Raw genomic sequence first — 9909 nt, 5'->3', positions numbered from 1 at the left:
AGGTCCTCTTGCTAAGCCACCTGCACGCAAAGTACGAAAACATGTTGCTGCTTGAATCCATAAAACACAAAGAAATAATCGACAGCCGCCCAACTTGTTTTTACCTAAGACGGTTGTAATGAGATGTGGAAAAGTGTCGAATTTGTAGTTTCCAGGACTGGATAAGTTTTGAAAACAGTGGGTTGTTTGTAATTTCTGGACTTTGTTCTCTATCCCAATGTCTAAAAGCATTATATCCATCCATCGGTCCATCATACCTGTTGTTCCGATCATTCGTACATCAGTTCTTCCATCTAAAGTAGAGTTGCTCTGTCGTGTGCCTGTCCGTAAACATAGCATACATGTGTTTGCTAATTGCTCAGTAAAATGTACCTTAATGTAATCAGTAATGACGTCTTTCCCTGCTGACTCTGATCTAATGTGCACAATCCAGTGATTGTAGCTACAACAGCAGGACATCTCCATCTGCTCTTAGCAGGCAACGTAAACCGAGGTTAGCAGTTTCAATGGATTATTGCTTTGCACAAATCTCAATGAATAAACAAATTGTTGAGGTAATAGGCTGTAAATGACCTCTGCAAATTGTTTTCTTCCTGGTCCATTAACAGACTCTGTTGATTTCTATCGGTGTAATCGTTCTACACTCCATCTCATCTGACCTCTTTCTTCTTTTTGGCTTTCTAGTTGCATTAAGTGCTATTCTTAGTTGGGGCTCTTTGAAGTAGGCAAGTAACCACAACACTCTGAGACAGAGATCCTTCCAAATAGCCTTTAGGAAGCCTAATTGCTGAATATTGCAGACACGCGACACGTAAGTATACAGCCTTGCATTTCTGTAACAGGAGCTGAGCTGCCAGAGTTTAACATTTGTTTATGCCCCTGAGAGACTTTGCCGTATCCTGCTAGAATATGCTCGCTATTATTCATTAACTTTTGGAAACTGATGTGTTTGTTTGATCATTTGAGAGACTTCCGCTCTTTTTCACGCAGTTTTGCCTTACTGGCTCCAGACTTCTTTTTCCTTCATTTAAGCTCATTAGTCTCCTTTTTCAAAACGCCTTCAGGCAAGGCCTGAGAGACGATCTTTCTGCATCAGTGTTACGTCCGAAACGGACAAACAGAGTTTGAAGTCGATCCGACAGTATCTGCATTTCTGTTAAAACCTATAATTTTGCGATTTCGAAAATGAATTTGCTTCATGGAAACGAGCCAATTTTGAATAAACTGGGGTTTTTTCAATAGAAAGTTTTTGTCGCAAGAATGAGGTGATTTATTTTTAAATTTTTTGGTTGTATTATAATTGGTTTGCTTTACAAAACTGGAAATACTTTTTCACACGAGTCACATGATCAACAACCAGATGTTGCCGCTGGCAGCAACCTTGAAGAAGACGACGGGAAGTAGTTGGAGGATTATGGGTTTTAATGACTTATTGCAGGAACAGATTCATTCATTTGCGATTTTAACTACGTTTCTTATTTAACAGAAACACAGGGAAAATTGTGCAAAATTATGCTTTTCGACAGCAGAATATCAACAAAGTTTTCCGCACATTTGTAACATCCTTTGCATATAGGACGTGTTAATAGGTGTTGCTGAAGAGAAGGACACACACCTCCAAATCGCACCAAGTTTGTGAGACCAACGGAAGTCGGTTGTACGCTAGAGGTGAAATGTGGATCAGCTGGTTCTGCTGACGGTGTGTAGTCTGCTTGACTTTATCCAGAAAGAGGAGGGCGTTCCACTGAGGGAGCTCCACGATGCTCAGCCCAGCGCAGTCAGACTTGTTTTGACTCTGCAAAGCGACAACACAGGAGCCTGCTGACCTTTTCATCTGTCTGAAACAGAAACAGGAGGCAGCGAAGCAGCCACCTTAGCTAATTGGGTCCCACATCTGACCCAGGCGTCCTCAGTGATGTATACGCCAGCAGTGTCCAACACCGTGGGCAGATCAAAGAGCCTAATTGATGGGATTTTTTTCCACCCGCCTTCCTCTGTTTCCCCACCACCAAGTATTGATTGCGAGGCGCATTACTCTGCTAGGGTTAGAGATAAAAGGGCCACAGCAGAATTTTAAGCATAATGGTTTGATAATGCCGGCCTTTCAGTGTCTGAAACCGAATCACAGCTTCAACGTCAAGGGCGGATGGGAGTGAGGGCAGATTAAAGAGGCCGGTTCCTGGGGCTCAGTGTTTGTTGTTGTTCAGCTCAAAGTTTTCTGTTGATGATAAGAGCCCCCTCTGATCATCAGACCTTCTTTGAGAACTACTCACAGAACAGCTCATTATGCCCGTCTGATGAAAGAAAAATAGTGAAAAAAAAGGCTGATTTGTGTTTTTATTACAAAGGATAAATACACTATCTGAATCCCAGTGGGTTTGTTTGCTTAGTTCGCTTGTCTGCTTCTATTGGCTGAGCCACAAGTGTCTCTTAAGGCTGATAGGGTTTCTTGGGAGGCTTTAAAATCCCAACACTCTCGGCCTTTTGTTGGAGGACCCTGAAGAAAGGACAGCAAATCCTCTTGGATGGAGCGACGGCAAAGACGGGAACTGTTGTTGAGACTTAGGAGGCTGTCAGCTAATCATGAAAGAAACCTTCTGATTCACTGAGAAAGGGTGTTAGTCTTTCTGCTCCCCCGCTAATTCAGGGTGAGGCCTTCGAGGCCTAAAGAGAAGAGCAGCTAATGTAGAGCCGCTGCGCCTTCCATCTTTGTTTCATGAGGACGTTTCAGTTGGTTTCATTGGTTATTATCCATCTATTATCTGTACCCGCTTAAACTTGCAGGCTCACAGGGAAGCTGGAGCCTATTTTCAGACGTCATCTGGCAGAAACACCTTTGACAAGTCTCCAGTTCGTCTCTAATTATTACAGATAATCTTTTTTTCTTTTTTCCTGTCTTCAATTCCAACCTCTTGTCGGTCTTCCTAAATGGGCAGTGTTGTGTAAAATTTACCTTTTTGAGCTTCACGTTATGTTCTAATGTTATTCCCTCATCAAAAACAAACTTGAGGTCGTACTGAGGTCATTATCCAAGCTAGTTCTCAGTGAAATGCCAGTAAAAACTTTGTTAAAGGGTAATTAGAGGAGCCATGTTGTGATGACTTCCTGAAGGCGGTGTTTCAGAAAGAGCAGGAGCTTCTTCAAGAGACAGAGGCTTAATGTCAAGGTGTTAAATTACCAAGTCAAATTCAAAGTCACATCTGATACACGTTAACTGTGTAAAAAAAAAAAGGACAGGACATTAACTGAAAGTAACAGCTACTTGACTGTGGTATAAAACAAAACAATGTGCCTGGAAAATATATAATACTGCTCCTTTTAATAACAAAAAAAAGATGTCCCCAGTTAATGAGATAGTCAAAACAAGGACAGAAAGCATTTCATTCACTTTTTTATTCAAATATAAATGATATTTAAATATTATCCCTTTCCACTTTGCTTGTGCGTGTGTAAAGGGATTTATTTTATTCAAACGTTTTCACATTTTCCCATCGTAAACCACAAACATTTAAACAACTCTGTTGGAATTCGAAGGTGTAGTAGACCAACACAAAGTGTAAAATGTCAGTGAACTTTAACTGTCTGGCCTTTGACTGGACCATTCGAACACGTGGCTAAAGCATTCCTGTTTGTAGGATCAGTGTTCTCCAAGAGCAGGGGTGGGCAATCCTGGCCCTAAAGGGCCGGTGTCCTGCAACTCTTAGACGTCTCCCTGGTCCAACACACCTGAATCCAACACCTGAATCACCTCCCAAGTGCAGTCAGGTTCTCCAGAGTCCTTCTAATGACCTCATTATTTGACTCAGGTGTGTTGAAGTAGAGATACATCTAAAAGTTGCAGGAGACCAGCCCTCCAGGACCAGGAGTGCCCACCCCTGTCCAAGAGGGTGCTCCGTCTCAAAGCTGGAACAGATTGTCATTTAGAGTCTCCATGTATTCAGCTCTGTTGATACTTGACCGTCTTTCATGTCCTGAGTGAAGAACAGAGACCACACAGCATGATGCAGTCAACACTATGTTTCACAGTTGGGATGGCTTTACAACCTAACATTGTCAATTTGTTTGTAGTGAGAATTCAGAGGCTGTGAGTTGAAGCGAGAAATAACCTATTAGTTATTTTAATTTCTTTATTGGGTGGCCACATTTTTATGGGATTGTCCCTCTGCTTCTAACACTGCATCTCACCTGAGTTCAGTGTAGTGGGAAAAGTGGGAAGGGCGTATAGTCAAAGCAGTTCTGTGATCTGGTTTAATTTGGCTTTTACTACTTTGTTTGGTGCCAGAACCGTGTCCACTCCAGACTAATTATATACTTTAAAGGAGCTTTAAATCGGTGATCCGGTGTTGTGGAGGAGCCCAGTGAACACTTTTTGGTTTGGGTGACGGTTCAAGCTGTGTGTGAAAGCAGTCACTTTCTTTCTCTGTGTGGTCATGAGCCACACAAGTTGTGATCACTGTGTGGGTGGGTGTGTGTGTGTGTGTGTGTGTGGGTGGGTGGGTGGCTTTCCATTTGTGTCTGCTTCTTGGTAATGGGGCTTTGTAACCATCTGTAATGTGACGACAGTCAGTTGTTGTGGTTTGCTGACTTTGAGTTGGTCAAATTGTAAACTTGTTGCGTTCAGATCAAATCCCAACCAGAAATGTAGTTCGGACTGATGATGGGAGAATGTTAAAGTACATTAAACATTAGAAGATTCATATTAACTTTTACTAGATTGTATTTTTACACATTAGACTTAAGCAAGAGGTCATTTTCTGTAAGGCTGATATCCTAATGGCCAGGCTGTTGTTGACAAACTACTTACTCACCTGGAAAAAAAATGTTTTGACAATATATTTCATCATCTGGTTAGAGTACTTTAGCTCTGATTATTCTCTAAAACATTTTTGAGGAACTTCAGAAGGTCCGTTTGACCTATTTGAACTAGACTTGCTTTTTGATTATAAAGTTCCTCAAAGTGACACTTTTCTGTGATTTGTGGCTAAATGAACAATGTAAACTACATAATTAAATTAACTAAAGAATGATTTTTATTCCACCTCAGTATTCGTATTTCTTTAAATTTTTTGTTTTGTTTGTTTTATTACAATGTTAACATATCTTATTGGTATGTTACCTTCAAAATGTAACACACAGTCGTAATTGTGAAGTTGGCAGAAAAAGGGGCATACATTTGTTCTGGGTTTTTTTTTAAGGCATTTGGATCTGATATTCATAAATAAAATTAAGACAAAATACTCTAAACACACAGCAGAAGGTAGAGTGAATAGTTCTGATCAAAGTATGTCACAGTTAAGAGGCCAAAATCCTGTAGAGAATCAATGACATAATTTGAAAAAATGTCATGGATCAAATTTTCATCCAACCTGACTGAGCTTGAGCTATCTTTCAAAGAACAGATGAAAAATTGGTCTCCATATGTGGAAAGCAGATTAAGGTGCAACCTGTCAGACACAACTGTTACTGCAGTGAAACCTGGCTCTACAAAATAGACTTTTCAGATCTTAATAGGTAAGAAATGTAAAACTATTTGAATATTTTTTTATCTTCCCTTTACAATTAAACACCGCTCTGTGTTGGTCTATCAGAAAAATTCTAAATAAGTTACAACTAAACTTGTGCTAGTAATGTTGAATACTTTTGCTGGCAACTGTAAGTACAAAATCAAATAGTAAAGCGCACATATCCTCCAGTGACGTGCGGTGAGGTTCATAGCTGGTGAGGTACTGACTTAATCATAATAATATTTACAAATATAGATCCCCTGCATGTTATTGTTTACAGAAGGAAATTTCGCGCATGCGGACAAAGCTGGAGGGCAAAAAGACTATTCTTCTTCATGTCATGTAAAGCCGCGCTGCCGCCGTAGAATATTTCCGTTACCTCAATCAAACTTGGACATGTAGATATTATTAATTTCGTGCTGTGCTCCACAGCAAAAGGAAAAACCGTTAAAATACAACTCAAAATTTCTCGCTCTCTGTATCAGAGCAGGGCAGACTCGTTGCCATAGCAACTGACAACAATGCGACAAAAAAAAAACCCAAAACGCTCAAATATTTCGCACACAAAGAGCAGAACATTCAGTCTATTGCAATAGTGGGTTATAGTTTTGCGATTATTAATAAGTGATTCCTGTGGTAAGAAGAGAAAACTATAAATATATCGCTACACTGTATTTACTGTATGGCTAGCTCCATGGCTAGCTCGCTGTTACTGTCTCTTACTCTGCAGTTGTGGAGTCACAATGTCTGGGATCATGAGCGCCCCCTGCCATGAGACAAGAGAACTACCTGCCTCACCTCGATTCTGTTACCTGTCTCTGTTGATCGCTACTCAGCACACGAAACGCGTTACACACACAGTTGGTGAAAAAAACACTGTACATTGTATACATAAGCTAAATTATGAAAAATCAGTTCATATATTAAATATTTTTTAACCATTTTATTGGCGACGTGCAGACAGGAACATTCTCTCATAGAATGGCAGCCAGTGCAGTTAGTGAGAGGTTGATGAATCCCAGGTGAGGATCAACTCGCTGCTGCCTCACCGGCTTCACTTCCCAGCATTTGAATGGGAAATTAAGAAAATTCTGCGATTTTGAAGAAAAAATAATCAGAATTGGTCAAGTTAAATGAAAAACAGGTACTTTGTAATACAAACCACAGGTAGTATAATATAAATTATAGTAATATAATGTAGTATTAGTAATATAAATTATATTATCATTATATATTATTTTTTCATGATAGTATATAATGACCGCAAGTCACTCATATCCTCTAAGTGTAACAAAAGTCTAGTTTCAGGGCAATTTCACATTTGTTAAAGTCTACAAAATGCACCATTAATGACATGTGTGCAGCTTGACTACAGTAATCACAGCTATGAAGCCCAAAAACTGTCAAATGTACCTGCAATTTTTATTTTCTATGACACTCAAGTTGAAATTGTCTTATATTTCGTTGTTTGTGTGGCCCAGTCTTAAAAACAGTGGCTGTTGAAAGTTTAAGTGAAAGTGAAACTCAGCAGGAACTTTTCAGCAGGTGGGGAAAGACCCTGATTTAACACATTTCTGCCGGCAGCAGAAGTAAAACCAAAAGAAATGCCAATGAATGTAATTTTGCTATTGTACCTATCATAACAGAGGTAAGGATTTACTTCAGTAAAGTCTAGTGAGATCAGCACAGTGATGGAAATAACATCTCTATTAGATCACACAGACGCATTTTTTCCCCATGAGCCCAACTTTTATTTCTCGCATCCATCACATGGGGGCATACTTCGACCGACTGACACTTCCTTTTCACCCTCTGCGGCTCACACAGACAAACACTTCAACGCTCACACCAGACTTTGACATCCACTGTCACACAAGGGCGACACCCCCTCTCTTTTTAAATGTACACAATCGCCATTCACTAGGCAAAAAAACCCACACAAACCGCATCCCCGTCTGGATGGGAGTGCTTTATCAATACACACGCACACACTCTTTCGCCTGCACACAGACGAGCACTTGAGTGAGGCCCCCCCGCCCCCTTCCCCACCGCCACCCTCGGCTTATTGGCTCTCCGTTTGGCTGGTGCCACTTTGTGCGAAGGTTTTGTTGCTGGCTTCAAGGGGAGCTGCCGGGGCCTGGATGCGTTTTGTGAGGCCCCAGGATGGAGGCCTCAGTAGAGTCCTGAGATGAAAGGCATTAAAGAGTTTTATCTGGAACGGGTACGCAAAATTTACAGAAATTATATTCCAATTTAGGGCAGCTGAAGGGGTCATTTTTCAGACTGGGATCGAAAAACGTGGACAGCTTTTAAAAACTGAACACAGAGTTAAAGATGGAGTCAAAAGTGGTCAGGATTAAATACAGGTAAACACTTCCACTGCTGTTAATAGTCAAATTCAATAAAGTAGAATATTACCGAAACGTTTAATGCATTTCAGTTATTCAGCTCACAAGAAAAACACATTACAATTATTGCATACATAATTCTCTAGAGAGAACTCTTTTATTTCTGTTAACAAAAGCTTTAAAACAACTAGAGAGCAAGAAATGCTGTAAGCTAACACCTAGCTCGTAGCTTAAACATGAGCCTTCAGTATTTCTTATTGTAAGCTAGAAGAAATGCTGTAAGCTAATGTCAACCAGTACCTCTACACTTACAAAATCTAACAAAATAATGTGTCAATTTAAAGGCTTAGATTTGTGCTGGTTTGTGCAGCATTGGTAAGCTGTCATTTTACAGATTTAAAAAAGATAAAGTTTCCAGAGGTCATCAAAGGTCAACTTGACCCTCAACATTAACAAAATCAAACACAATTTGTATATTTCTTTAACCCCATGTTTGTTCTAGTGTGTGCAGCTGAAATGTTTGCTGCACAGTTGATTGAGTCAAAATTTGTTTGATTTTTAGTGAACGTAAGGGGAAGTCTGGTTGACCTTTAATGACCTCTGGAAACATTTATTAATATATTTCCAATGATAGTGGCACAAAGGAAAATTTTTGCTGCACGAACCAGCAAAAAATGTTTATATGATGCTGCTTGCTCAGTGTGAAAATTGTGGTGGAATGCCATCGTTTTATGAGTTTGGGAATACACAGAGCAACACATGCTTGAAGTAAATTGTACTTCACATCGATTTATGTTTGTACCTCCAAATATAATTAGCCACGTTTGCACACCTGCAATCGGCGGTGCTTTAATTGCCCTGGGATGACACTTCAAGCGTAATCTTTCTGGGATGAGAGCAGGAATCACAGATCTCTCTGAGGTCGGAAGGCGAGGGGGGCGGATTTTGTTTTGTTTTTTTTCTTTGGGGGCGACGGGAACGGACAGGAATGGGAGGCGTCCGTGGTATCTGGGAGCAGATGGCCTTCCTCTCCCTGCATCTCCCTTTTCGGTGACGTCCGCTGGGAATTGGAGAGGCCTTTAAGCATTCCTTTAGAGGCCAAAGACAGATAAGTGAGTTACGCATTTCGCCACCATCTGGACTCAGACAGCGCCTGGCCTGCAGCTGACAAGTGCGTGCATGCACGGGCGTAGCGTGGTAGCGAAAAGGGAGGGGCCGGAGCCGTTCCTGGAGAGAGAGCTCTCTCCTCCTCCTGAGTTGGCATTGTTGAACCAGGGATGCGAACTTTTGGGAATGCCTTTTTTTTTTTTTTTGTTGCCCGTCATTGTGGACACATTTCAGCCCGTCCTCGTGCAGCTGACGGCGCCTTCATGGGACACAGCATCTGTTGTTGTTGAGCAGGAGGGAAGGAGCAGGAGAAGATGGCAGGTCACCTCGTTAGGTCTGCCAGTTCCTCCCGTTCCCATCGTTCAGGCCTTTGTGCCCATTGTTGCCCGCGGTGTCGCTCTGCCAGGTCTGCTCTGTGCTTGACCTGCAGCGTGTCTGCGTGTGGTAGTCTGACTCTTGATTCTTCACGTAAGCACAAAAACAACATTGTTCGAATGCTATTGTGTGTGCAGATGGAAGATTCATTAACCGTGTTAATGGATTATTTTTTTTAATTACTATTATTATTGTTACTATTGTTAGTCCAACAGCTACATTTGATTGCACTTCTGGCAAGTTGTACCACATTTAGCCCTGCCAATAATAAAATAATGATGCAAAGCTGCAGTATTTAACTTTTACAAAAATTAGTTTTCTTACATTTTAATCAAACCTGTCACCATGTCATGACAGTGTAAGACTGATAATCTGAAAAATTGAGCTCCTCCGTCTCCTCCTTACCTACTACTGTCGTCTGCAGCTGGTCAAAAACAACCAATCAGAGCCAGCAGGAGGGTCGTAGCGCTGTCAATCATTCAATGTGTATGCGATGCTAAATGTGCTAATGGTAGAGAAACAACTTACCGGTCCAAGAAAATTGTTTGTCCAATTGTTTGTTTCTAACAGAGCGC

This window comes from Gambusia affinis, linkage group LG08 (assembly GCF_019740435.1).
Source record: "Gambusia affinis linkage group LG08, SWU_Gaff_1.0, whole genome shotgun sequence".
Lineage (NCBI taxonomy): Eukaryota > Metazoa > Chordata > Actinopteri > Cyprinodontiformes > Poeciliidae > Gambusia > Gambusia affinis.
Note: the sequence above shows the minus strand (reverse complement) of the source record.